This window comes from Hypanus sabinus, chromosome 2 (assembly GCF_030144855.1).
Source record: "Hypanus sabinus isolate sHypSab1 chromosome 2, sHypSab1.hap1, whole genome shotgun sequence".
Classification (NCBI taxonomy): Eukaryota; Metazoa; Chordata; class Chondrichthyes; order Myliobatiformes; family Dasyatidae; genus Hypanus; species Hypanus sabinus.
In genome coordinates, this window is record NC_082707.1 from 18,600,268 (window position 1) to 18,626,236 (window position 25,969).

The window sequence follows — 25,969 nt, forward strand, 5'->3', positions numbered from 1 at the left end:
GAATGTCTTTGAGTGGAGCTGATTGGACAAGGTTGGATGTCTTTTACAAGCTGATAAAACTTGTTTATATTCCACATCCCTCACCTGTCCTTGTTCCTACAAGTTACTCCTTTAAAGCCTCCTTTACCAAGATCTCATTTACCTGTCCTAGTCTCTAAACAAACCTGGAGTGCCATGGTAGTGTAATGGTTAGTGCCACGCTGTTTCAACCTGTGGGGTCGGAGATCAGAGTTCAATTCCAATGCTGTCTGCAAGGAGTTTGTACTGTACGTTCTCCCCTTGAGCACATGGTTTCCTCCAAGGTTCCTACCAGTTAGTAGATAAATTAGTCATTGTAGATTGTCCTGTGATCAGGCTAGGATTAAGTAAGTGGGTTGCTGGGCATTGTGGCTCATTGGGTCAAAAGGACCCGTTCTGCGTGGTATCTCTAAATAGAAAACAAAGTGTCCCCTTCTGTTACTCTGTGCTATATTTTTGTTTGATAATAGCTCTTGTAAATTGTCTTGAGGCATTTTTATGTGAAATGTCCAATACAAATGCAAGTTGTTAGCATAGTTAATTTCTTGACTTTCTCCTCATTGTGCAGTTCCAGAAGCCTTTCTCCTCATAAAACTGCCTTATACACCGAGGAAACTTAATTCTATCATAGAGCAAATTCAATGACAATATTAAAAATACTTTGGACCTTTACCTACGTTAAATTGTCATAGTGGCATAGAGCACTGCAGCACAGAAACAGGCCATTCAGCCCATCTACTCCATGCCAAACTATAAATCTGCCTAGTCCCATTGACCTCTTCCTGGATCATAGCTCCCCCCATACCCTTCCCATCTACGTACTTATCCAAATTCCTCTTAAATGTTGAAATCTTTTCATAACCATGATTGTTCTTGGCAAGTTTTTCTACAGAAGTGGTTTGTCATTGGCTCCTTCTGGACAGTGTCTTTACAAGATGGGTGACCCCAGCCATTATCAATACTCCTCATAAGTTGTCTGCCTGGCGTCAGTGGCCGCATAACCAGAACTTGTCACATGCACCAGCTGCGCATATGACCATCCACCACCTGCTCCCATGGCTTCACGTGACCCTATTTGGGGACTACATAGGGTGACCTGTAGGCTAGCAGAGGGAAGGTACACCTTACACCTTCTTTGGTAGAGATGTATCTCCACCTCGCCTCTTCTCTTGAGCAGGGAACTCAAATGATGGGTATTTGAATGTATTCATCTTTCCAGCCAATCAAAAGAAGTTAAATTCCCATTGGCATTAATTCTTTTTCTTTTTAGAATATATGGACTGGAATATAAAAGCATAATTCGTATTAGAATGTAAAAGCAAGGATATAATACTGAGGCCTTATAAGGTACTGGTCAGTCTGTACTTGGAGTATTGTGAGCAGTTTTAGGCTCCTGACATAAGAAAAGATGTGCTGGCATTGCAGAGGGTCCGGAGAACGTTTATTAGGATGATCCTGAGAACAGAAAGATTATCTATGATGAGTGCTTGATGGCTCTGGGCTTGTACTCACTGGAGTTTAGAAGAATGAAAGGGGAATCTTACCGAAACCTATCAAATATTGAAAGGCCTAGATAGAATGGATGTGGAGAGAATGTTTCCTATAGTGAGGAAGTCTTGGACCAGTGGGGGAAATCTCAGAAGGATGGCCATTTAGAACAGAGATTAGAAAGATCCTCTTTAGCCAGAGGACGGTGAATCTATGTTACTCATTGCTACAGACAGCTGTGGAGGCCGACAATAGGGTATATCTGAAGTGGATGTTGTTAGATTCTTGATTAAAAAAGGTGTCAAAGGATATGGGGAGAAGGCAGAAGAATGGTATTGAGGGGAATAATAAATCAGCCGTTATTGAATAGTGGGGCAGACTCGACGGGCCAAATGGCCTAATTCTGCTCCTATGTTTTATGGTCTTATGGTCTTTTTTTCTCCATCTTCATGCTCTGCACTCACGTTAAATGTTCTTATATAGTATGAATTGAGTTTCGGGTTAGTTGCTGCTTGCATGCCATCTGTCTGGACACAGAGATCAAGTTCTCCAGGAGATATACCATTAGGCTGTGGATATGATCACATTTCACTGTCCTGTTTGCAATTAATCACTTCTGATGATGGCTACTTAATCAGGCAATCTTAACCAGTTAAGGCTGTTATGAGTTTGATAGATATATTAATACGACTGGTTGTCAAGTAAGATGCAGATGCAGAGGAAGATGCAGACTGTTAAACAAGGTAGGTATCGGTCATCTACAATCCTGTGACCAACTCATCAAGCTTTCAACTATTTCCTTGCAACCTTCGCCACTCGGTAGTGTAGCGGTTTATTGAAATTGCTGTACAGTACCAGCGACCAGGGGTTCAATTCCCATCACTGTCTATAAGGAGTTTGAATGCTGTTCCCATGATTTCCTCCAGGTACTCCAGTTTCCTCTTACTTTTCAAAGGTGTTCAGTTAGAGTTATTGAGTTGTGGACAGGCTATGTGGGTGCTGTAACCATGGTGACACTTGTGAGCTGCCCCTGTCAGAATCCTCAGACTGTGTTGCGTAACAAATCAGTTCACTGTATGTTTTGATATACGTGTGACAAATAAAGCTAATTGTATTCTTAACTCAATCAAATATTTCCATTGAATATTAATACAGCACAAGACCTCTAAACCAGGCAGCACCTTGGCAAACCTCTTCTGCATCGTCTCCTTAACCTTCTCATCCTTCTTAAAAGAGAGCAACCTAGAGAATTGAATGCAATATTCCAGAAGCAGCCTACCAGTGTTTAGACTGAGCAGAAAGCCAATATCTTTTTCCCAGGGTTGAAATATCTAATACAATATGTTGAAATTGTATAAGATGTTGCTGAGGACCTATTTGGAGTATTGTGTGCAGTTCTGGCACCTACCTACAGAAAACATGTCAATAAGACTGAAAGGGTCCAGAGAAAATTTACAAGGATGTTACTTGCATTTGAGGATCTGAGTTATAGGGGAAGATTGACTCTGGAACTTCATTTTCTGGAGCGTGGGAGAATGAGTGGAAATTTGATAAAGTTATAAAAAAATTACGAGGGGTAGTGATAGGCGTATGGATGAGGTTGGGTGAGACCAGAACTAGAGGTCATGGGTTAAGGGTGAAAGGTGAAATGTTTAAGGGGAACATGAGGGGAACTTCTTTACTCAAAGGGTGGAGAGAGTGTGGAATGAGCTGCCAGCAGAAATGATGGCATTTTCAACATCTAAGGAGAAATTTGGATAGGTACATCTTATGGTCCACGTCCAGTGGTCTCTCAGAGCTGTAATCCTAGCTGGCCTTTGTTAGTTAGAGGATTGAATGCAAGAGCCACAATGTAATGTTACAGCTCTATAAAATCTGGTTAGATATCACATTCAGTATTGTGTCACCTCGCAAAAGGAAGGATGTGGAAGCTTCAGAGTGTGTGCAGAGGAGATCTAACAGGACGTTGCCTGGATGAGGGAGCATGTCTTATGAGGAAAGGCTGAGTGAGCTAGAGCTCTTACTCTTTGAAGCAAAGGAGGATGGGAGGTAACTTGACAGAGATGCATAAGATAACAAAGACATAGATCGAGTGCCAAAGACGTTTCCCGGGGTGAAATGGCTAACACGAGACATAATTTAAGGTGATTAGAATAAAATATGATGTGATTTCAGAGGTAGGTTTCTACACAGAGTGCAGGGGGTGCATGAAATACTTTGACAAGGATAGTGCTAGAAGCAGATATGTTAGGGTCACTTATGAGGTTCTTAGGAATGCACATGGATGAAAGAAAAATGGAGGGCCACGTGGAAAGGAAAGGCTAGATTGATCTTGAAGTTGATTAAGGTTCAGCACAACGTTGTGGGCCATTGGCCTTTACTGTGGTGTACTGCTCTATGTCCTATCTTTTATTCCTGGACTTCCCAGCCTGGCGTTAGACTGCTACAACAACTGCCTCTTACTCAAAGTCAGCAAGGCCAAGGAGCTCTTTACTGACTTCAGGAGGGGGCATCAGAGGTGGAGAGAGTCAGGAACTTTAAATTCCTCGGTGTTGTAATTTCAGAAAACCTGTTCTGGGCCCAGGTTGAAGACAGCACAGCATGTCTCTACTTCCTTAGGAGCTTGCAGAGATTCAGCATGATGTCTAAGACTCCGACAAACCTTTATAGGTGTGCAGTAGGGAGAATATTGACTGGCTGCATTACAGCCTGGTATGGAAACACCAATGCCCTTGAATGGAAAATCCTACAAGAAGTGGTGGATATGGCCCAGTCCATCACAGTTAAAGCCCTCCACACCATTGACCATCTAAATGGAGTGCTGCTGCAGGAAAGCAGCATCCATCGTCAAGGACCCACACCATCCAGGACATACTCTCTTCTCACTGCTGCCACCAGAAGAAGGTACAGGAGCCTCAGGACTCACACCAGCAACTTCAGGAACAGTTATTACCTCTCAACCATCAGACTATTGAACCGATGGAGAATAACAATTTCACCTATAGACTCATCTGCAAGGACTCTTCATCTCATGTTCTCAACATTTATTGCTTACTTATTATCATTATGTTTCTTTTTGTATCTGCACAGTTTGTTGTACATCTAATTGATGCAGTCGTTCATTGATAACTGATAATAAATTTACTTCCAGCTTTGCCTGTGGAGTCACCACTAAGTATGTATCAGCAGGGGGAGAAAGAGGAACGGTGTGACATTAGCAGACGTGGGTGCAGGTTGTGGGGCTGTACTGAAACTTCCCAGGTTGGTCACCTGTTGTCAGCAGAGGGGCTGGCATGATTTACTCCCGGTTTGGGAAAACCTGTTGCCTGGCTGTCATTCTGTGGCCCTTTAAGCTCCTATTATGTCGGTACAGATGGGAATAGGTGTTGTGCAAGTAACAATGTCAACCAGCACATGTCTGACACCAGTGAAATGTCAGACACATTACTGGAACTGTACAGTCAAGTTCACATTGGCCAAAGTTCCATTCAGAAAGAATATCCAGCACAATTAACTCCGGAGCAAAAGAGGTTTTTTTGAATGAAAATTTTAAAAATTAGCTCTATTTATCGCATGTACATATCTCGAAACATACAGTCGAATATGTTGTTTGCGACTACAACCAACACAGTTCAAGGATGGGCTGGAGGGAGCCCACAAGTGTCACCATTGCTTCTAGCACCAACACAGCATGCCTAGAAATTGCTAACCATAACCAGTATGTCATTGGAATGCAGGAGGAGACTGGGAAATCCAGAGGAAACCCACATGGTCACAGGGAGAACATACAAATTCCTTATACACAGTGGTGGGAATTGAACACAGATCGTCTGATTGCTGGTGCTGTAAAGTATTGTGCTAACCATTACGCTACTGTGCCACCTCCTTTATAGAAATAAAGAGCTGTATAGAACAGAAATAGGCTATTCAGCTCATCTTCTCCATACTGACCATGACACCTATTTTCACTACTCCCATTTCCCAACAGTAGACAAATACCCATCTACATATTTTCTGTCAAGGTACACCCAAACACTTTAGTAATTGTATCTGTCTCTACCAGCACCTCTGGCAGCTCATTCCAAACACCCACAACCCCCAGTGTGGAAAAGAGAAGAGGACATGTCTTGCGTGGTGGGATCCATCATGATGAACGCCGCCTTTTGAAGATGTCTTTGATGGTGGAGAGGCTTGTGGCAATGATGCAGCTGGTTGAATTTACAACTTTCTGCAGCTTCCCCCTCCCCCCAAATCAGAACACTCTCAACGCAATCTGTAGAAACCTGCTTGAGTCTTTGGTGACATACCAAATCTCTTCAAAGAGGTCGCTTTCATTTATCCATGGAGTCCTGGCTAACTAAAGAAATAGATAACCTGGTTGCTGTAGCAGTAATATTCATGGGATACCCTGTGTGTAATTTGACTTCTGTGTTTTCTATTTGACTACAATTCAGAAATATTTAATTTGCAGGAAGTACACTATGTTACTGTAAAAGATGTTTTGAAAATCTGAATCTTTCCATATTTGTAACATAAGGCAGTCATCTGAATACTTTGGCTAGACCGGGAGTTTTCACTATGGGCTAGAACTTCCAATTCTGGAATGAAGAATCCTTCCTTTCCTTGCAACTTGCAAGGAACACAGGTCCCTGGAACAAGACTTCCCAGAATCTGGCACAAATTGGTCAAGGAAGACCACAAATATGGACAGTATGGGAACACAAAAGACCACAATGCAGCAGGGAGCATTCATCTGAAGTTGATATTAATATTATCCATTAATATTATCTCCCTTTCCTCCACCTCCTCCTCCTTCCCTCATGAAAAAGCTGCCAGCCCTCTTATGACCTCACCCATTTCTCAATCTGTTTCCTGAAGTACCTTAACTCTTTCCTGGCAGTTTGGTACCAAACACCTAATGGCCACACCAAAGAAGCCATAGGACCATAAGACAGAGGAGCAGAACTAGACCATTCAGCCCATTGATTCTGCTCTGCTCTTTGATCATGCCTGATTTATTTTCCATCTTAACCCCATTCTCATACCACCTCCCTGTACCCGTTGATGCTCTTACTAATCAAGAGCCCACTAACCTCCTCATTTAATTTACCTAACGACTTGGCCTCCATGGACATCTGTGTTTAAAGTTTAAAGTAAAAATTTTCACCACATAAACCCTGAGATTCATTTTCCTGTGGGTATATTCAGCAAATCTATAGAATAGTAACTATAATAGGATTCAACGAAAGATCTGTGGCAATGAATTCCACAGATTTATCACCTCTGGCGAAAGATATTCCTCATTTCTGTTCTAAAGAGACATCCCAGTATTCTGAAGTTATCCCCTCTGGATCAAGACTCTCCCACTGTTGGAAACATCTTCTCCCTATCTTCTCTATGTAGGATTTTCAATATTCGGTAGGTTTCAATGAGACTCCCCAGTCTTTCATCTAATCTCCAGTGAGTATAGGCACAGAGCCATCAACCACTTCTAGAAGGGCACTGAATGTAGGAGTTATCAGTCAGGGCATTGAGTCTAAGAGACAGGAAGTCATGTTGTATAAAACTCTGGTTAGGCCGCATCTAGAGAATTACATTTAATTCTGGTCACACCATTATAGGAAAGATGGTGGAAAAGGTGCAGAAATGGTTTAGCTGGATTAGAGGGGTTCAGGGAAGGTTGGACAAACCAGGGTGTTTTATCTTGGAGTTTTGGAGGCTGAGGGGAGAGCTGATGGAGCTTTATAAAATTATGACAGTCAAAGGAATCATTTTCCCAAGTTAACAGTGTCAACTAATGAAAGGTATAGCTCTTTAAGGCAAGAGAGGGAACACTTAAGGGATATGTGTGAGGCATGTTGGAGATACGTCTCTACCAAAGGAGGTGTAAGGCGCTCCTTCCCTCCAGTAGCCTGACTGTTACCCTTGGGCAAGGGTGCTTAGCTCCCCCGATCAGGGTCGCGTGGAGCCACGGGAGCAGGTAGTGGAAGGTCGTATGAGCAGCCAGTGCATATCACGAGTCCTGGTTATGCGACCACTGATGCCAGTCTCAGAAGAGTATTGATAATGGCTGGGGTCACCCATCTTGTAAAGACACTGCCCAGAAGAAGGCAATAGCAAATCACTTCTGTAGAAAAATTTGCCGGGAACAATCATGGTCATGGAAAGACCACGATCATCTACGTCGTACAACACAGCACGCAATGACGATGATGATGAAGTGTGAAGCTAGTTTTTTTACACAGAGATTGGTGGGTGCCTGGAACGTGCTCCTAGGATTGGTGATGGTTGCTGATGCAATAGAGGTATTCAACAGGCACATGGATATGCAGAGAATGCAGGGATATGGACCAAATGCAGGCTGGTTTAGTTGTTTAATTATTACTAAACTAATCTAGGTTTAGTTAAATTGACATCATGGTCAGCACAAATGTTGTGGGCTGAAGGGTCTGTTCTAGTGTTGCACTGTTCTCTCCATAAGCTTTGTCATGGGCACAAGGTTCCCCACCATGTTCAAAAGAAAGCATCCACCATTAAACACCCTCACTCTCTGGGATATGTCTCTTATCACGACCATTTGGGAGGAGGTACAAGAGCCTAAAGGCCCACATTCAACAATGTACGAATAGCTTCTTCCCCTCTGCCATCAAGTTCCTGAATGATTCCAGAATCCAGAATCACTACCTCACCATTCCTCTTTGTCACTACTATTTATCTTTTGCTATTGTAGCTTATAGTCACTTTTATGTCTTGTGCTGTCCTGCTGCCACCAAACAACGAATTTCGTGACGTACATCAGTGATAGTAAACCTGATTCTGATTCTGAATCTGCAGGACTAGCATTTCCATACCAAGGCACAACTGCAGAGTTCAACAGTTTGCAGGTGTCTTGTTAGCCGCACAACATCACTGGACTCCTCGTGGAATCCCACAGTATTTCCAATCACCTCGAGAAAAGAATCCCACTGCAAAACTTACACCTATTACTGTGAGTTCCTCCCCATTGATTTCAATGCAGAAGGATGCTGGTGTGGGACTAAGGGAAATATTATTAATTTCTGAGTTATATTTTATTCTTTGCATTTATTTGAATTTCTTTCTACATGTCTTACCTATTAGAACATATGGAATAGGAGCAGGGTTAGGCCACCTGACCCATCATGCCTGCTCTGCCATTCAATAAGATCATGGCTGATCTGGCCATGAACTCAATTCCACCTACCTCCTTTTTCTCGTAACTCTTAATTCCCCTAATATGCAAAAATCTATCCAACTGTGCCTGAGATATATTTAATGAGGTAGCCTCTACATCTTCCCTAGCCAGAGAATTCCACAGATTTATTACTCTCTGGGAAAAGCAGTTTCTACGTGTTTCCATCCTAAATTTTAAGGACACATTCCTTGGTTCTAGTCTCACTATCAGTGGAAGCAACTTTTCTGCTTCTATGTCATTTAACCCTTTCATATTTATATATGTTTTATTATCTTTAAATATTTAACACTATTTTCAATTTTTAAGTTATTTTAAATTAGGTTTGGTTCTGGATGGTTATATATATTAAAAAAAATTATTTTTGCCAGCTAACTGAGAGAACTATTAATTTTGGAGAGAGAGAGCAGACAGCAAGTACTGGAATCTAGAAGAATGACCAATCAGCTGGAGGAACTCAATAGGTCAGGCAGCATACTGCAATAATTTTATATATTGCCTCAAAAATAAAAAACAAATTTCATTACATACTCTGTGATGATACGCCTGATTCTGACATGGGTCACTGATGTGGGCTGACAGTGGGAAGGGGGCAGGGAGAGGGGAGGAAGCGGGAAGCACCAGAGAAACGTTTTATAATGATCAAGAAAACCAATTGTTTGGAATCAAATGACCTTGCGAGCTGTCTCAATGTTGCATGTATCTGTCCCCATTCCACCTCTCCACATCCTGGCATTCCTCTCTTCTACCTCTCCCATGGCATTCCACGCTCACCATTCCCAACATCCTTTTCTCCCACCAGATTTACAAACTTGCTGTCTGCTCCACATTGACAATTAGGCACTATATATATATACACACGCACACACATTATATATATATATGTGTGTGTGTGTGTGTGTGTGTGTGTGTGCCTAAGACTTTTGCACTATATTTTAAGTGCATGCAGGACAGGAAAAGCAACCAGCAGAGGAGTGTGTGAGTGATGAACAGACTGAGTGGGTGGGGATGGTGGAAAGAGGTCCCAGTAGAGGAGTGTGTGAGTGATGAACAGACTGAGTGGGTAGGGTGGGGGGGAAAGAGGTCCCAGTAGAGGAGTGTGTGAGTGATGAACAGACTGAGTGGGTAGGGTGGGGGGGAAAGAGGTCCCAGTAGAGGAGTGTGTGAGTGATGAACAGACTGAGTGGGTAGGGTGGGGGGGAAAGAGGTCCCAGTAGAGGAGTGTGTGAGTGATGAACAGACTGAGTGGGTGGGGATGGTGGAAAGAGGTCCCAGTAGAGGAGTGTGTGAGTGATGAACAGACTGAGTGGGTGGGGATGGTGGAAAGAGGTCCCAGTAGAGGACCATATTTGGAACACTGTGAGCAGTTCTCGGCCCTTCATCTCAGAAAGGCCTTGCTGGCATTGGAGAGTGTACAGAGGAGGTTCACAGTAGTGATCCCAGAACTGAAAGGGTTAATTGTTATAAGTATTTGTTGATTCCGAGCCCGTACTCGGGATAGATCAGAAGAATGAGTGGGGATCTCGTTGAAACTATCAGATAGAGTGGATGTGGAGAGCACATTTCCTTTAGTGGGTACTCTAGCACCAGAGGGCACAATCTCAGAATACAAGGAATTTCCTATAAAGGAGGAACCACTTTAGCCAGCGTGTGGTGAACCTGGGGAATTCATTGCCACAGGCGGTTATGAAGGTCAAATCATTGGGTATATTTAAAATGGAGGTTGATAATTTCCTGATTATTAGAAGTGTGTTGAGGAGGTTGATGAATCAACCGTGATGGAATGACAGAGCAGACTTGATGGGCTGAATGGCCTAATTCTGCTCCTATGTCTTACGGTCTAATGAAAAAGTATTTACCTGGAGAACCTCACATCAAGTTTGATTAGCTCCTCGGGTGATGGTGTAATATGGATCCCATTTGCACTTAGCCCCCTGGGGAAATTGTCATCTAGCTCCTTTGCATTGCACAGAAACCTTTTATCCAGATTAATGAGTGCACAGAGAGGCCGCTTGAACAACTGAGTCACCATAACCACAGGAATATTGTGACCTACACCACATCCTTACGTACCATGAGCCCCAGGCATTGGATTGGAGTTATTAATAGTTGTCTGGAAATTAGACTTCCCTTTTTATGATGTTGTAATTAATGTCTGAAAATGCATTTGAATTCTCCCCAAAATTACTTTCACCCCTCCAAACATAATCCAGGGCTCTGAATGCTGCACTTCTGCTGATCTTTGCCACACGCCTCTGGAATCAGACTTGAACCTGACACCAACTGATTCAATATATTCAGTGGAGTAACAGTGTGTCGCAGCCACTTTGCTCTGCTGTCAGTGGTGTAGAGAGAAAGGGGGAGGGAAAAGCAGGGCATGGAAGAAGGGGAGAGAGAAAGGCATAGGGAGAGCGGGAGTGGGAAAGAGAGAGAGGAAGACAGAGGGAGAAGGAGAAAGGAGAGTGGGAGAGGGAAAGAGAGAGAGCGGAAGGGAGAAAGGGAGAGGGGAGAAAGGGGGAGAGAGAGAAATACAGAGGGGGAGGGAGAGTGGGAGAAAGATAGGAGATGAGAGAGAAGAGTGAGAGAGAGAGGGGAAGGAGGGGACAGAGGGAGGGAGAGGGGACAGAGGGGGAGAATGGAAGAGGGAGGTGGAGAGAGAGAGAGAGAGAGAGAGAGAGATCATTAGAATAGCACGATGGTGTTCTCTCTGTGCCCCTGTGGGTTTCCTTCAAGTGCTATCTTTTTCTCCCACATCCCAACAACATGAATGCCTGCAGGTGACTTGCCTAATGTAAACTACTTCTGGAGTAGAAAATTAGGATGTAGTGAGGGGTATCTGAGAGAGAATAGACCATAAAATACAGGAGCAGAATTAGGCCATTCAGCCCACTGAGTCTTCTCTGCCATTCAATTATGACTAATTTTTACATTTCATTTTCCTGCCTTCTTCCCATAACCCTCAACCCTTTACCAATCAAGAATATATTACCGTAATTTCTGCTAAATACACACAATGCCTTGACCTGCACAGGGGATCTGTCCTTAGCTCAGCTCTAATAAGATGGCCCTTTATTGCTCTCAGATCCCAGTCTCCTACTAAGGGGAACATCCTCTCCATGTCCACTCTATCCAGGCCTTTTGGTATCCAGTACATTTCAATGCATGGACCAAGTGGGCTCAAATTCCCCCTTCAGTGTTGTGAGGGGACATAAGGCTTTATTAGGCATTGATCAAACCACACTCAGAATATTGCGAACAGTTTTGGCCCCTTATCTAAGAAAGGATCTACCAGCATCGGGGAGGGTCCAGATGAAATTCACGGAAATTATTCTGGGAATGAAAGGGTTAACACAAGAGGAGCATTTGATAGTTGATATTTGATAGTTCTGGGATTGCATTTGCTGGAGTTTAGAGTAATAAGGCCTATCGTATATTGAAAGGCTTAGGTAGAGTGGATGTGGAGAGGATGTTTCCTGCAGTGGGGGAATCTAGGACCAGAGGGCACTACGTCAGAACATAAGGATGTCCTTTTGGAACAGAAATGAAATGAGGACAAAGTTCTTTAGCCAGAGGGTGATGAATCTGTGGAATTCATTGCTACAGATGGTTGTTGAGACCAAGTCATCTGATATATTTAAAACAGAGGTTAATAGTTTCTTAATTAGTAAGGGTGCCAAAGGTTACAGAGAGAAGGCAGGAGAATGGGGTTGAGAGGGATCATGATGGAAGGCAGAGCAGACTCGATGGGCCCAAAAGCCTAATTCTCCTCCCATGTCTTATGGTCTTATAACAGTCCGCTGCCAAGTGCAGTTTTACAATGCAGGCTGCTGAATTGTCTGTGAGTTAGATCCAGGTTGATGTGCAGATCAGAGTGAGATACTGATGACAGAGAGAAATCCTGCCATGAGTTTAGATGATGAGATGGCAGTGTTTACCAAATTACTGGTCACCTGGTGAACGGATATCGATAAATCTGGATTGCCACTGCATGTTTCATTCCTCAGTACCTGTAATCCAGCTGATAAAATGTATGGTGTAACTGATGTACTCCTGACCCGAGGGCAATTGTCGGGAGGAGAGAGTGAATGGTTTAAAATGTCATAAGGCAGCTGTTTCCTTTATACCCCACTGGCAATTCTTGTCTCAGGCTCCAGGGTGCCAGGGTTGTGGGTGGGGAGGGCAACACACCGTCTTCCACCCTGGATTATAGCACTGCAAAGGGGAGGGGAGATGGTGGTGCACGCCGATTTGTGTCAACTCCTATTTTTTGGGAAAACTGAAGGACAGGCTGTTTCATGAAGGCTCAAAGAGGAAGGTTTAAGCTTAGTGGAGACACTGGGGGACTGCAGATACTGGAAATCTGGAGCAACACACAAAATGCTGGAAGAACTCGTGGGGTCAGGCGGGACCTATGGAAGGAAGTGGACAGTTGATGTTTTGGGCTGACACCTTTTTATCAGCACAGGTTTAGGTTTTTTAAGGTTCATGTAATCTTTCTGTTAACATGTTGGGGTGGCATGGTAGCGTGGTGGTTAGCAAAATGCTTTACAGCATCAGCGACCCTGATTCAATTCCTGCTGCTGCCTGTAAGCAGTTCTCCCCGTGACCGCATGGGTTTCCTCCGGGCGCTCTGGCTTCCTCCCACAGTCCAAAGACGTATTTGTTCCAGTGTTGCTGGGTGGCATGACAGGAAGGGCTGGAAGGGCCTACTCCACACAGTATTTCAACAAATAAATAAATACGAGCTTTCATCCAGTCAGAGAATCCTACAGGCCTTTTGACGCACTAACAATGGTGTACTGGAGCAGACCAACATGAACAGCATTTCCAATGCGATAAAGCAACAACGACTCTGATAGATTGGTCATGTCATTCAGAAGCCTAACTCACATCTCCCCAAACAGATCCTTCACTCCCAGTTGAAGGTCGGTCAGCCAGCCCCTGGTGGGCAAAGGTAACCTCAAAACCAGCCTGAAGAAATCCAGCATGACATCTAAAAACTGGGAAGACATGGCACTCAGTAGATGCACCTGGAGGAAATCTGTTCAAGAGGGAGCTGCGTGACATGAGAGCGACCTCCACTACGTCACAGTGAACAAGCGATTGCAGCCAAAGGCCCCGACCACTGACCCACCAAAGGACAACTCCTGAGGAGAACATCATACTTGACTGGAGTGATCGCACAACTGCTACAGGCCATTTAATCATGGTTCTCTCTCAATTAACTGCACACTCCTCTGCTTTCTCCCTGAGCTCCTGCAAAACCTAGCAGCATCTATGGGAAAGAAAACAGTTGACGTTTCAGGCCCAGACCCTTCATGGTAGTCCTGATGAAGGGTCTCAGCCCGAAATGTCGACTATACTCTTTTCCATAGATGCTGCCAGGCCTGCTGAGTTCCTCCAGCACTTTGTGTGTGTGTGTGTGTGTGTGTGTGTGTGTGTGTGTGTGTGTGTGTGTGTGTGTGTGTGTGTGTGTGTGTGTGTGTGTGTGTGTGTGTGTGTTGCTTGGAATTCCAGCATCTACTGATTTTCTCTTGTTTGTCACTGGACCCCTACAAAACCTGCTTCCTCAAAATATATGAACATTTCTCTTTTTAACTCTGCTAAAACATTGTTTCTGGAAATGGACTGCAGAATTCAAAAAGCCAGTGCACAAGTGAGCAATTACCTCCCCACTCCTCTGGTCAACTTCCCCTTTTGTTTTTAACTCTTAGGAGTCAATAGAAACCAAGTGAAATACTTGTTGGTACAAACATTTGATTGCTAATTTAATTAATAGCTCCTGTACCTAATAAATTGGCTACAGAGCATATATCTGTGGTCTTCTGCTGCTGTAGCCCATCCACTTCGGGGTTTGAAATGTTGTGCATTCAGAGATGCTCTTCTGCACACCACTGTTGTAACACGTGGTTATTTGAGTTACTGTTGCTTTCCTGTCAGCTCGAGCTCCTCTAACCTCTCTCATCAACAAGGCATTTTCTCCCATGGAACTGCTGCTCACTGGATTTGTTTTTGTTTCTCGCACGATTCTCTTTAAACTAGAGACTGTTGTGTATGAAAATCCCAGGAGATCAACCATTTCTGAGATACTCAAACCACCCCGTCTGGATCAAAGTCACTCAGATCACATGTCTTCCCCATTCTGATGTTTGGTCTGAACAGCAACTGAACCTCTTGACCATGTCGGCATGCATTGAGTTGCTGCCACGTTATTGGCTGATTAGATATTTGCATTAATGAGCAGGTGTGCAGGTGTGCCCAATAAAGTGGCCATGGAGACTATATGAGATAGGTAGGCACGATCATTCTTCCAGAATCAGCATGTCAGATACGAGAGGGCATGCATTAATGTGAGAGGGGTTACGTTCAAAAGAGATGTGCCAGGCAAGCATCTCTTACACAGAAAGTAATGAGTGCTGGAGTGGTGGTGGTCTGACACGTTAGGTCTCATGGAATCCAAGGAGAGCTGGTGGACTCAGAAATGGCTGAGAGGTAGGAAGCTGAGGACGGCGGTTGATCAGTGACTAGTAGTGTGCTATAGTGTTGGGATTAATAATTATAATATAGTGTTGGGATTGTTACTTATAAATATAACTTGGATGCTCATGAATAAGCTGGATAAGCTTGTGGATGACACAAAATTATGTGTTACTGATGGTGAAGAAATTTATTTTCGATTACAAAGAAATCTCAATCAGTTCGGGAATTGGTCCCAGGAGTGGCATATGGGTTTCAATGTAAAGAAGCGTGAGGTGTTGCATTTCATAAACCAGAATAGGACCTATGCTATGAATGGTCTAATCTCCACCCACAACACCTCCAGAAGGGTCAGCAGAGTTTATATTTTTGAGGAGATTGAGGTGTGTAAGGCTCCCTGCCCCCCTTCTAACACTTTTCTACAGGAGAACCAACAGGGGTGTCCTGCCTGGCTGCATCGTTGTGTGGTACGGAAGCTGCAAGGCAGCAGACCGCAAGACCCTGTAGAGGAGAGTAAAAACCCCCAAGAGGATCTCTGGGATCTCCCTCCCTCCCCCGATTTGTGACATTTACCCGGAGCGTTGTATACGAAGGGCACGAAGCATTGTTGAGGATCCCCACCACCCATCCCACTACCATCTCACTACCGTCAGGAAGGAGGTACAGGAGCATCGAGACTCGGGCTGCCAGACTGGGTAACGGCTTCTTTCCTCAGGCTGTGAGACTAATGAATACCCTGCCACCACTGAGGTCTCGTCACTAGGACAGCGAGCTGTTTACTGTACTGTTTATTGTTTACTTGTGCTGTGATTTATCACATGTATTTTGAATTATATTTTATTCACTTATTTATAGCATAATGTTTTGGATGCCGTGCTGTGTGTGGTATATGTTGTGTGGGTGCACCGTGGTCCAGAGGAATGTTATTTTGTTTGGTTGTATATATGTACAGGCAGATGACATTGAATTGAAACTTGAACTTGAGAGGTAGGGCACTAGGGAGTGGAATGGAACAGAGGGACCCAGGAGTCCTTTGAGGATGGCACCACAGGTAATGAGGGAGGTGGGAAAGGTGTTTAGTAGTCTGGCCTTCATTAGACATGACACTGAGCACAGGAGTCGGGACATTGTGGTGCAGCGTATAAGATCTTCGTGAGGCTGCACTTGGAGTACTGTGTACAATTCCGGTCACCGTATTAGAGTAAAGACATTGATAAACAAGAAAGAGTACAGGAAAGATTTACAGGGATGTTGCCATCTAGAGGGACTAAATTATGGGACGAGGTTGGCCAGGCTAGGACTGGAGCACAAGAGAATGAGGGGGTGACCTTATGGAGATGATTAAAATTTTGAGAGGCTTAGATCAGTTCGATAGCAACAGTCTTTCTCCCCAGGGTAGGGGAGTCAAAATCTGGGGAGGGGGCACAGATTTAGGGTGAGAGGGGAAAGATTTATGTGACAAATTTCACAATATATGGCGATGATATTAAACCTGATTGTGATTCTGACCTGAGGGATAATGTTTTCAGGCAGGTTGTGGTACCAGAGATGGTGGTAGAGACAAGTACATTTCAAAAACACTTGGGTAGGTACATGGAGGAACAATTGTTGGAGAGATATGGGCAGAATGTGGGAACTAGCTGTGTGGGTACTGTGGACCAAAGGGCCTATTTCCATGCTCTATGATTCCACATCTCAGTCCTGTCCTGAAACTGTGAACCCTGGTTCCTTCTAGCCGAGTGTGAGCATCCTTCCTGCACACAGACTGTCAACCTTTGTCCAACTTTTGTACCAGGGCAGCAGCAGTGGGTGTGAAACATCTTCTCCTTTGCCTGGTCAGCTCAGGAAAGGCAATGGTTGCTGGGTTGGCCAGCAACATCCACTTCGTGTGTGGTGCTTGTGGGTGAGTCCTGGTGAGGAGTCTTGCTCTGAAACATCGACTTTTTAAAACTCCTGCAGCATTTTGTGTGTTTTGCCCAAGATTTCCAGCATCTGCAGAATCTTTTGCATTGTGTGTGTGTGTGTGTGTGTGTGTGTGTGTGTGTGTGTGTGTGTGTGTTTGTAAATGTTTTTGCGTCTGCGTTTGTGTGTGTGTGCTTGTGCATATTTGTGTGAGTGTATGTGTTGTATGTCTGTGTTTGTGTGTTTTTGTGTGTCTGTTTTAGTGTGTGTGGTTTTATGCGTGTGTAGTTGTGCGTATGTTTATGTGTGTCTGTTTTGTGTGTGTGTGTGTTTGTGTGTCTGTGTTTTTGTGTGTTTGTGTGTCTGTTTTTGTGTGTGTGTGTGTGTCAACATTTAATTTATTCTGCTTGTTGTCCTAAGTAATGCAGAGCGGAGGAGTGATCTTTCTTGCATTGTTAATTTGGTGATTAAACTGGCAGAAGGGTACCTGTTTAGCATAATCCTTCACACAATGAGTTTACAACACAGAACAATCCAGGAATAAGACCTTCAGCCCACCATGTCTGCACCCAATACAATGACAAATTGAACTAAATCTCCTGCCTACACACGATCTCTGTATTGTCGTATCTGCTTCTGCCGCCATTCCTGGCAGCCCATTCCAGGCTGAGCCAGTGTGGATACCAACTCCGAACTGATTCCTGAACCGATGAACTCGCCTTCAATGACTCTGCAACTCATGCTCTCCGTATTATTTAGCACTTATTTATTAATTATCATCATTTTGTTTCTTTTTGTATTTGCACTTTGTCCACCTTTGTGTGTGTTTTTTCTTTGATTCTATTGTCGTTCTTTGTATTTTCTGTGAATGCCCACAAGAAAATGATTCTCGGGATTGTATATGGTGACATTTATGTACTTTGATAATAAGTTTACTTTGAACTTTGGATTTTAAAGTGAGTGGGAGTAATTTCAAAGAAGATGTGAGGGGCAAGTTCTATTATGTGGAGACTGCTGGGTGCCTGTAGTGGTGGTAGAGGCAGATATACCAGGGACTTGTAAGAGATGTTTAGATAGGCACTTAGATGTGAGGAAAATGCAACAATATGGACATTACGTGGGCAGAAGAGGTTAGTTTAGTTGATCATTTGATTACTAATTTGTTTGGTTTGGCACAACATTGTGGGCCGAAGGGCCTGTCCTGTGCTCTACTCTTTTATGTTCTATGGTCCATGAGCTGATATTTGGTGTGGGCCAGTTTCAGGCCTATTACTCTTATACATTATTCCCACATGGGCCAGTGGCACTTCCTGAGGACATGAAAAGCAACATTGGTCAGACCACAAATTTCCTGAGAACGGATGGGGAACATGCAATAAGTGCTGAATTTGCCAGTGAAGCCCACATCCCAGGCATTCTCTCTTCTTCCCCTCCCATCAGGCAGAAGATGCAAAAGTCTGAAAGCATGCACCACTGGGTTCAACGACAACAACTATCCCGCTGTAATAAAACTATTGAATGGTTCCCTAGTACGATAAGATAGATCCTTGACCTCACAATTTACCTCATTATGGTCCATGCACCTTCATTGCCTGCCTGTCCCGCACACTCTCTGTAAGTGTAACACCTTGTTCCGCATTCTGTTGTTGTTTTCCTTTTGTACTTCCTCGATGTACCGATGCACTGAAACAATCGGTACAACTGACGTGCACTGTAACCCTAACATGTGACAATATTAAATTAAATCCAAAAAAACTGAGGAAGGGGTAGAAACAGGCTAATTAGCCCTTCAACTTTCAGCAAGACCAGTATTTAAAGAAGGAAACTGGCTTTATTTGTCATAAGTACTTGAAACATTGAAATGTACAGAGAAATGCGTTGTTTGCGTCAAATTAAATCAGTAAGGATTGTGCTGGAGGCGGCCCACAAATGTTGCCTTGTTACCGGCGCCAACAGAGAGGCATTAACATGTGTTTTACTATGTAGATACCATTTACTTCATGTGAGTAAGGAATTCGGTAGGGCTATAAAGAAAGCTTTTGCTATTTGGCCTTCGTAAATCAAAGCATTGAGTACAGAGATGGGATGTTATGTTGCAGCTGTGTAAGACATTGGTGAGGCCCAATTGGGAGTATTGTGTGCAGTTTTGGTCACCTACTTTTCAGAAAGATGGAAATAAGGCTGAAAGAGTGCAGAAAAAATTTACAAGGATGGTGCCTGGATTGGAGGGCCTGAGTTATAAGGAAAGATTGAATAGGTTAAGGCTTTATTCCTTGGAGGATAGAAGATTTAGGGGAGATTTGATAGAGGTATACTAAATTGTGAAAGGTATAGATAGGATAAATATAAGCAGGTTTTTACCCACTGAAGTTGGGTGGGACGAGTACTAGAGGTCATGGGTTAAGGGTGAAAAGTGAAAAGTTTAAGGGGAAGTGAGGGGAAACTTCATCACTCAGAAGGTCGTGAGAGTGTGGAATGAGTAGCCGGTGCAAGTGGTGCATGTGAGCTCAATTTCAATGTTTAAGAGAAGTTTTGAGAGGTACATAGATGGCATGGGTATGGAGACTTATGGTCCCAGTGAAGGTTGATGTGAGTAGGCAGTTTAAATGTTCTGGCATGGACTAGATGGGCTGAAGGGCCTGGTTCTGTGCTGTACTTTCCTATATTCTCTGAATATAGTAAACTAGTCTGAATCTGTATCCAAATCAACAATGGCTATCACATTTTTTTTCTCTATACACCTTCTTATAACCAATACTCTTTCATCTAAAAATCTATTGAGCTCTGTCTTGGATCAATGATCAATGATTGACATCCTCATGCTGCTGATGAAATACAAGAGGCAAACCAACGCAGAAAGCTTCCAGTCTCTCAGCTCCACCGAAGCTTCAGTCAGGATAATTGCCTTTTCCTGCTTATCATATTGCAGTCATTACATAATCCCCTCTCAGTGTAATTTCAAGGGAGTCAAAGCCGTCACAATGAGGTCTTCTAATCTCACCTCACCATTCAGAAAGAATTTCTCCTTGTGCCTCATGCAGGCATACTACAATGCCTCTGCACAGCCCTGGCCAATTCAGGTTTTTCTTCACAGTTGTGTGACACTTTAATTATTTAACAAATCCTCTTACAAAAGAGAGAGAGTGAGCAAGAGAGATATAACAGGGCATGTACTGCTGCTTTAGAACTTGGCTTTTAACACTGTATAAGGCACCAAACTGTTAATAGAATTTGTATCCGCTGATTGAAGGGCATTGTCTTTAACTATTGTTTAAGAAAGTCTGCAACTATGTGTCGCTAATTCTGACTGCCAAGCTTCAAGAGTCACTTTTATTTACCTTTAAAAAAATTTATTTGGAGATACACAGAGGAATAGGCCCTTCTACCCTTTTGAGTCCCACCACCCAGTATGTAACCCCTAACAACCTCGATTTAACCCTAACCTAATCATGAGACAATTTACAATGACCAGTTAACCTATCCAGTACATGTTTGGACCGTGGGAGGAAACTGAAGAACATGGAGAAAACCATACATTCCGGAGGAGAGTGTAGAGAGACTCCTTAAGGAGGATGCTGGGATTGAACTCTGAATTCTGACACCCTAAGCTGTAATGGTATTACGCTAACCACTACACTACTGCGGCGCCCAATTCAGCACACAGACAGACCCTTCAGCCCACACTTATCATGCTGACTATCAAGTAATGTCAATATCAAAAATCAGAGTAAACTCATTATCAAAATATGTGTATGTCACCATATACTACCCTGAGATTCATTGTCTTGCAGACTTTTAAAGGAAAATAAAGAGTTCTCATAGAATTTATACAGAACTACATATAAACAAAGATTGAGAAAAAACTATGTGCAAAAGAAGACGAATTGCACGAATCAAACCTAAATAAATAAATAATACTGAGAACATGAGTTGCCAAGTCTCTGAAAGTGAGCTGTAGGTTGTAGAATCAGTTCAGAGTTGAGGTAACATAAAGATATAAGAAATAGGAGCAGGAGTAGGTCATCTGGCCTGTTGAGCCTGCTCCACATTTAATAAGATCATGGCTTCACCTGGAAGAATACCTGAAGATTTCTCATAACGCCAAAAATAAAGAAGTTACAAAGTAACAGACCTGAACAAGGTCAATGTTGGAGAATGTGTGATAATATGTTGGCTGATCATTTTCATATTTTCTGGGAGTGTCCAAAGGTTTTGTCTTATTGGTTATTTGTGGCAACAGAGATAAGGGCAGTAATCAGCCCAGAGATTAATTTTGACTTTAACATTATTTGTTTGGGTAATGTACCAAATGGGCTCAAAAAGCATGAAAGATATTTGTTAAAAATGCTACTAGCAGCCAGTAAGAAAGCGATTACCAGGAAATGGCTAAGTAAAGTGTCTCCTACAGTCCTGGAATGAACAGAAATAGTTCAAGAAATTTATGTGATGGAATGATTGACTTTCACTCTGAGACATACGACTAAAATTTTTGAAAGATACAGGGAAAATTGGACATTTCATTTGACTTCTTCACTGTATATTTATTTGGTTTGAAGAACTTTGTTTTATTTCTTCCTATGAGGGAACCTGCAGAATGGACTTTAAAGTCATGGATCTTAAGGTCCCCTGAGAATTTGAAGGACAATTATGGACATAAGAGTTTGGTTAACCTTGATACAGCAATGTAACCCATTTCTCTATTCATTTTTTCTATTAAAAGATATGGATTTACTTCACCTATGATGACTCTGTCTGTCTGTTTGTTTTTATCCTGTTTGTTCTGTTATTGGCAAAACAATAAAAATAAAATTTAAAAAAAATAAGATCATGGCTAATCTGGCCATGGACTCATCTCCTCCTACCTGCCATTCCCCCATTACTTTAATTCCCCTGCTCTGCAAAAATCTATCCAACTTTGTCTAAATATATTTACTCAGGTAGTCTCCGCTGCTTCATTGGGCAGAGAATTCCACAGTTTCACCTCTCTCTGGTAAAGCAGTTCCTCCTCATCTCTGTCCCAAATCTACTCCCCCTAGTTCTAGACTCACTTATCAGTGGAAACAACTTTCCTGCCTCTATCTCATCTATCTCTTTCATATTTTAGATGTTTCCATAAGATCTCCTCTCATTCTTCTGAATTCCAGTGAGTACAGACCCAAGTGACTCAATCGCTCCTCATAGTCTAAACACCTCATCTCTGGACTCAACCTGGTGAACCTCCTCTGCACCTTCTCTAAAGCTGGTATATCCTTCCTCAAGTAAGGAAGCCAGAACTGCACACAGTACTCCAGGTGCAGTACCAGTACACCTGTACTGTTGCAGTATAACCTTCTTGCTCTTATATTCAATCCCTTTAGCATTGAAGGCCAACATTCCATTTGCCTTCTTGACAGCCCGCTGCACCTGCAAACCAACCTTTTGTGATTCATGGACAAGCACTCCCAAGTCTCTCTGCACAGCAGCACGCAGCAAATTTTTTACCATTTAAATAATAATCTGATCTTCCATTTTCCTTCCAAAGTGGATGACCTCGAATTTACCAACATTGTATTCCATCTGCCAGACCCTTGTCCACTCACTTAACCCAATTAACTGGGTTCCACTGTATCAAAAATGGAATTTACTGAAAAGCGTTGCGCTAACCAATACACTATCCTGCTGTCTCCTTCTCAGGTGAGTGACATTATCCAATTATCCATGGTACCATTTGCAGCAATCCAGTTCTATTTTCCCTATACCCCATTAACTCATTCCTCTTGCCTCCAGACTGGGGTTGAGGGAGGGGGTGTTTAACAGTGACCCTACAACCCACAGAGGAAATCAGAACAGTTGGGGGAACATGCACAGTCAGAGCAACAACGTGTAAGCTCCACTTAAAAGAAAATTAAACCTCGAACCTCTGCGCACTGTGTCACTACAGAATCAAGCCTGACAAGAATATGGTTTAACTGAGAATTTAGAGCACTATAGCACAGTAGTATGGGCCCTTCAGCCCATAATGTTATGTCCATCCTTTAACCTGCCCTAAGATCAATCAAACCCTTCCTTCCCATATAACCCTCCATTTTTCTATCATCCTTCTAAGAGTCTCTTAAATGCCCCTGATGTATCTGTCTTGACCAATACCCCTGTCATGGTGTTCCATGCACTTACCACTCTCTGTGTCAAAAACTTACCTCTGATATCCCCCCTTAGATTTTCATCCAATCACCTTAAAATGATACCTTTATGTATTAGCCATTTCTGTCTTGAGAAAAAGTCTCTGGCTGTCCACTCTTTCCATGCCTCTTATCATCTTGTGCACTTCCATCAAGTCACCTCTCATCCTCCTTCACTCCAAAGAGAAAAACCCTAGCTCACTCAGCCTCTCCTCGTAAGGCATACTCTCTGATCTCCTCTGCACCCTCCTATAATGAGGTGACCAGAACTGAACGCAGTATTCCAAGACTGAAGGATTGAGTAGAATTGCTGGTGTTATGGTTACAATAACTGTATATCGGAGATGGAAATTTGTCACCTATGATCTACATTTGCAAAGCACAAGCATGTTGAATTTGAGTACAGCTTCTTAAGTCAGTTGTAATAACGTCAGGACTGCATTGCTCATTCAATACACAACATTCAAGAGATAAGTAGATGGATGAGAGGGGTATGGAGGGCTATGGTCTGGGTGCAGTTTAAATGGTTCGGCATGGACCGGACGGGTTGAAGGGTTTGTTTCTGGGCTGTAGTTTTCTATGACCCCACATACAAATGGGTGGCACAGGAAGGCAGCGGTTAACATACTATTACATTGCCAGCGATTGGGGTTCAGTTCTGCCACTGACTGCAAGGAGTTCGTACGTTCTCCCTGTGACTGTATGGGTTCCCTCCAGATGCTCCAGTTTCCTCCCATGCTGAAAAGACATCTGAGTCAATTGGTGCCATGGGTGTAATTGGGTAGTGCGGGCTTGTTAGGTTGGAAGGACCAGATACTGTCCAGTATCTCTCAATAAAATAAGGAGGGGGAAGTTTCTATTCTTCCATACCTTTGAGTTACAAAATGGCAGAGCTTAGGAAGAGGTCATTTGGCCCACCGTGTCCTTGTCTGTACTTTGAAAGAGCTATCTCATCATGAAACAAATGTCCTTCCTCCTTAATATTGCAAGCTTTTCCATTTTAACCTAATTCGTCATTAAATCTGCTTCCACCAATCCTTTTTTAAAGATAATGATTAGATTAACTTGTCACATGTACCTCAAAACATTCAGTGAACTACATTGTTTGCATCAAACTAAATCAGCAAGGGGCCTGCCAGTGTCGCTGTACTTCTGCCTCCAACAGAGCATGCACACGATTTATTCTCTTAATCTTAATCGTATGTTTTTGGAATGTGGGAGGAAACCAGAGTACCCAGAGGAAATCCACGTGATCACTGGGAGAACGTACACATTCCTTAAAGACAACAGTGAGAATTCAACCATGACTGGTGATTTTTAGCTCTATGAATCAATTACGCTAACTGCTATGCTACCGTGCTGCCTTTCAGACATACCACCTCACAACCCGCCCCATGTCTTCTTCAGACGCACAGCTCACACCAGAACATTCGAGAGTTCAGATTGATCCCCGATACTCAGTACTATCCTTTCTGAAAATACCACGCATAAACTTTACCTGAGTCAAATTTACTTTGAAACCTTCAATGTGTGACTTTACCAAGAATCATTACTTGATAATTAATAGATTGAAGCCTTCATACTTTGAAAGCTTCAGAGCTGTTCATTACTAGAAATGCCAAACTGCTGGTTATCTGAGGGAAAGCCATCAACATTTTCTTTCCTCTCCCCACAGATGCTGCCTGGCTCACTGAGTACTTCCAGCTTTTTTATTTTTTATTTATGGTTGAATTTACTGTGAATCCCTGCAAGAAAATATATGATGAGATGTTGTATATGATGACATTTATATACTTTGATAATAATTGAACTTTAAACTTTGATTTGAGTAGTTTCCCCTTTCATTTTGCAAAGGACTTTTTCTAATTGTTGGCTGCTTGAAGTTTCTTTCTTCCAATGTTAACAGTGCCACAGAAGAGGCACTGATCAAATTGAAATAAAAACAGGGTATGCTGGGTATTCTCAGCAGGTCAGTCAGGGAGGATGAAAAACAGATCTGACCTGGAAATCCTAAACACAAGAGATTCTGCAGGTGCTGGAAATCCAGAGCCACACACACAAAATGCTGGAAGAACTCAGCAGGTCAGGCAGCATCTATAGAGAGCAATAAACAGTTGATGTTTCAGGCCTAGATCCTTCATCAGGACTGCAAAGAAAGGGGACAATGCCGGAATAAGAAGGTGGGGGAGGGGAAGGAGTACAAGCTAGAAGGTGATAAGTAAAGCCAGGTGAGTGGGGAGGCGGGGAATAAAATGAGAAGATGGTGTGGGTGATAGGTGGAAAAGTTAAAGGGCTGAAGAAGAAGGAATTTGATAGCATAGGAGGGTAGATAATGGGAAAAATGGAAGGAGGAGGAGCACCAGGGGGAGGTGATAGGCATTTGAGAAGAAGAGAAAAGGTAAGAGGGAAGCCAGAGTGGGGAATTGAAGAAGAAGGACAGGGAAGGGCGAAAAATTACTGGAAGTTAGATCAATCATTATCCATGGCATTAGGTTGGAGACTACTCAGACAGAATATGAGGTATTGCTCCTCCAACCTTAGAGTGGAGGAGGCCATGGGCCGGCATATCAGTAAGGAAGTGCAGATTGGAATTATATTCAGCAGGTCAGACAGCATCTGAGAACAGCGAAAAGCAAATTTTACCTGGAAAGCTTCTTCTGTCTCTCTTTCCACAGATGCTGCTTGAGTCACTGAATGGTTCCAGCTTTCTCTGTTT

The 25,969-nt window shown here is 43.0% G+C and overlaps 1 protein-coding gene across 12 annotated transcripts in view; it reads right to left on the reverse strand.

The window, feature by feature from the left end:
* mbnl1 (muscleblind-like splicing regulator 1) overlaps nt 1-25,969 on the reverse strand; it is a 322,821-nt gene that overhangs the window by 38,537 nt on the left and 258,315 nt on the right. The gene's annotated exons all lie outside the window — the stretch shown is intronic.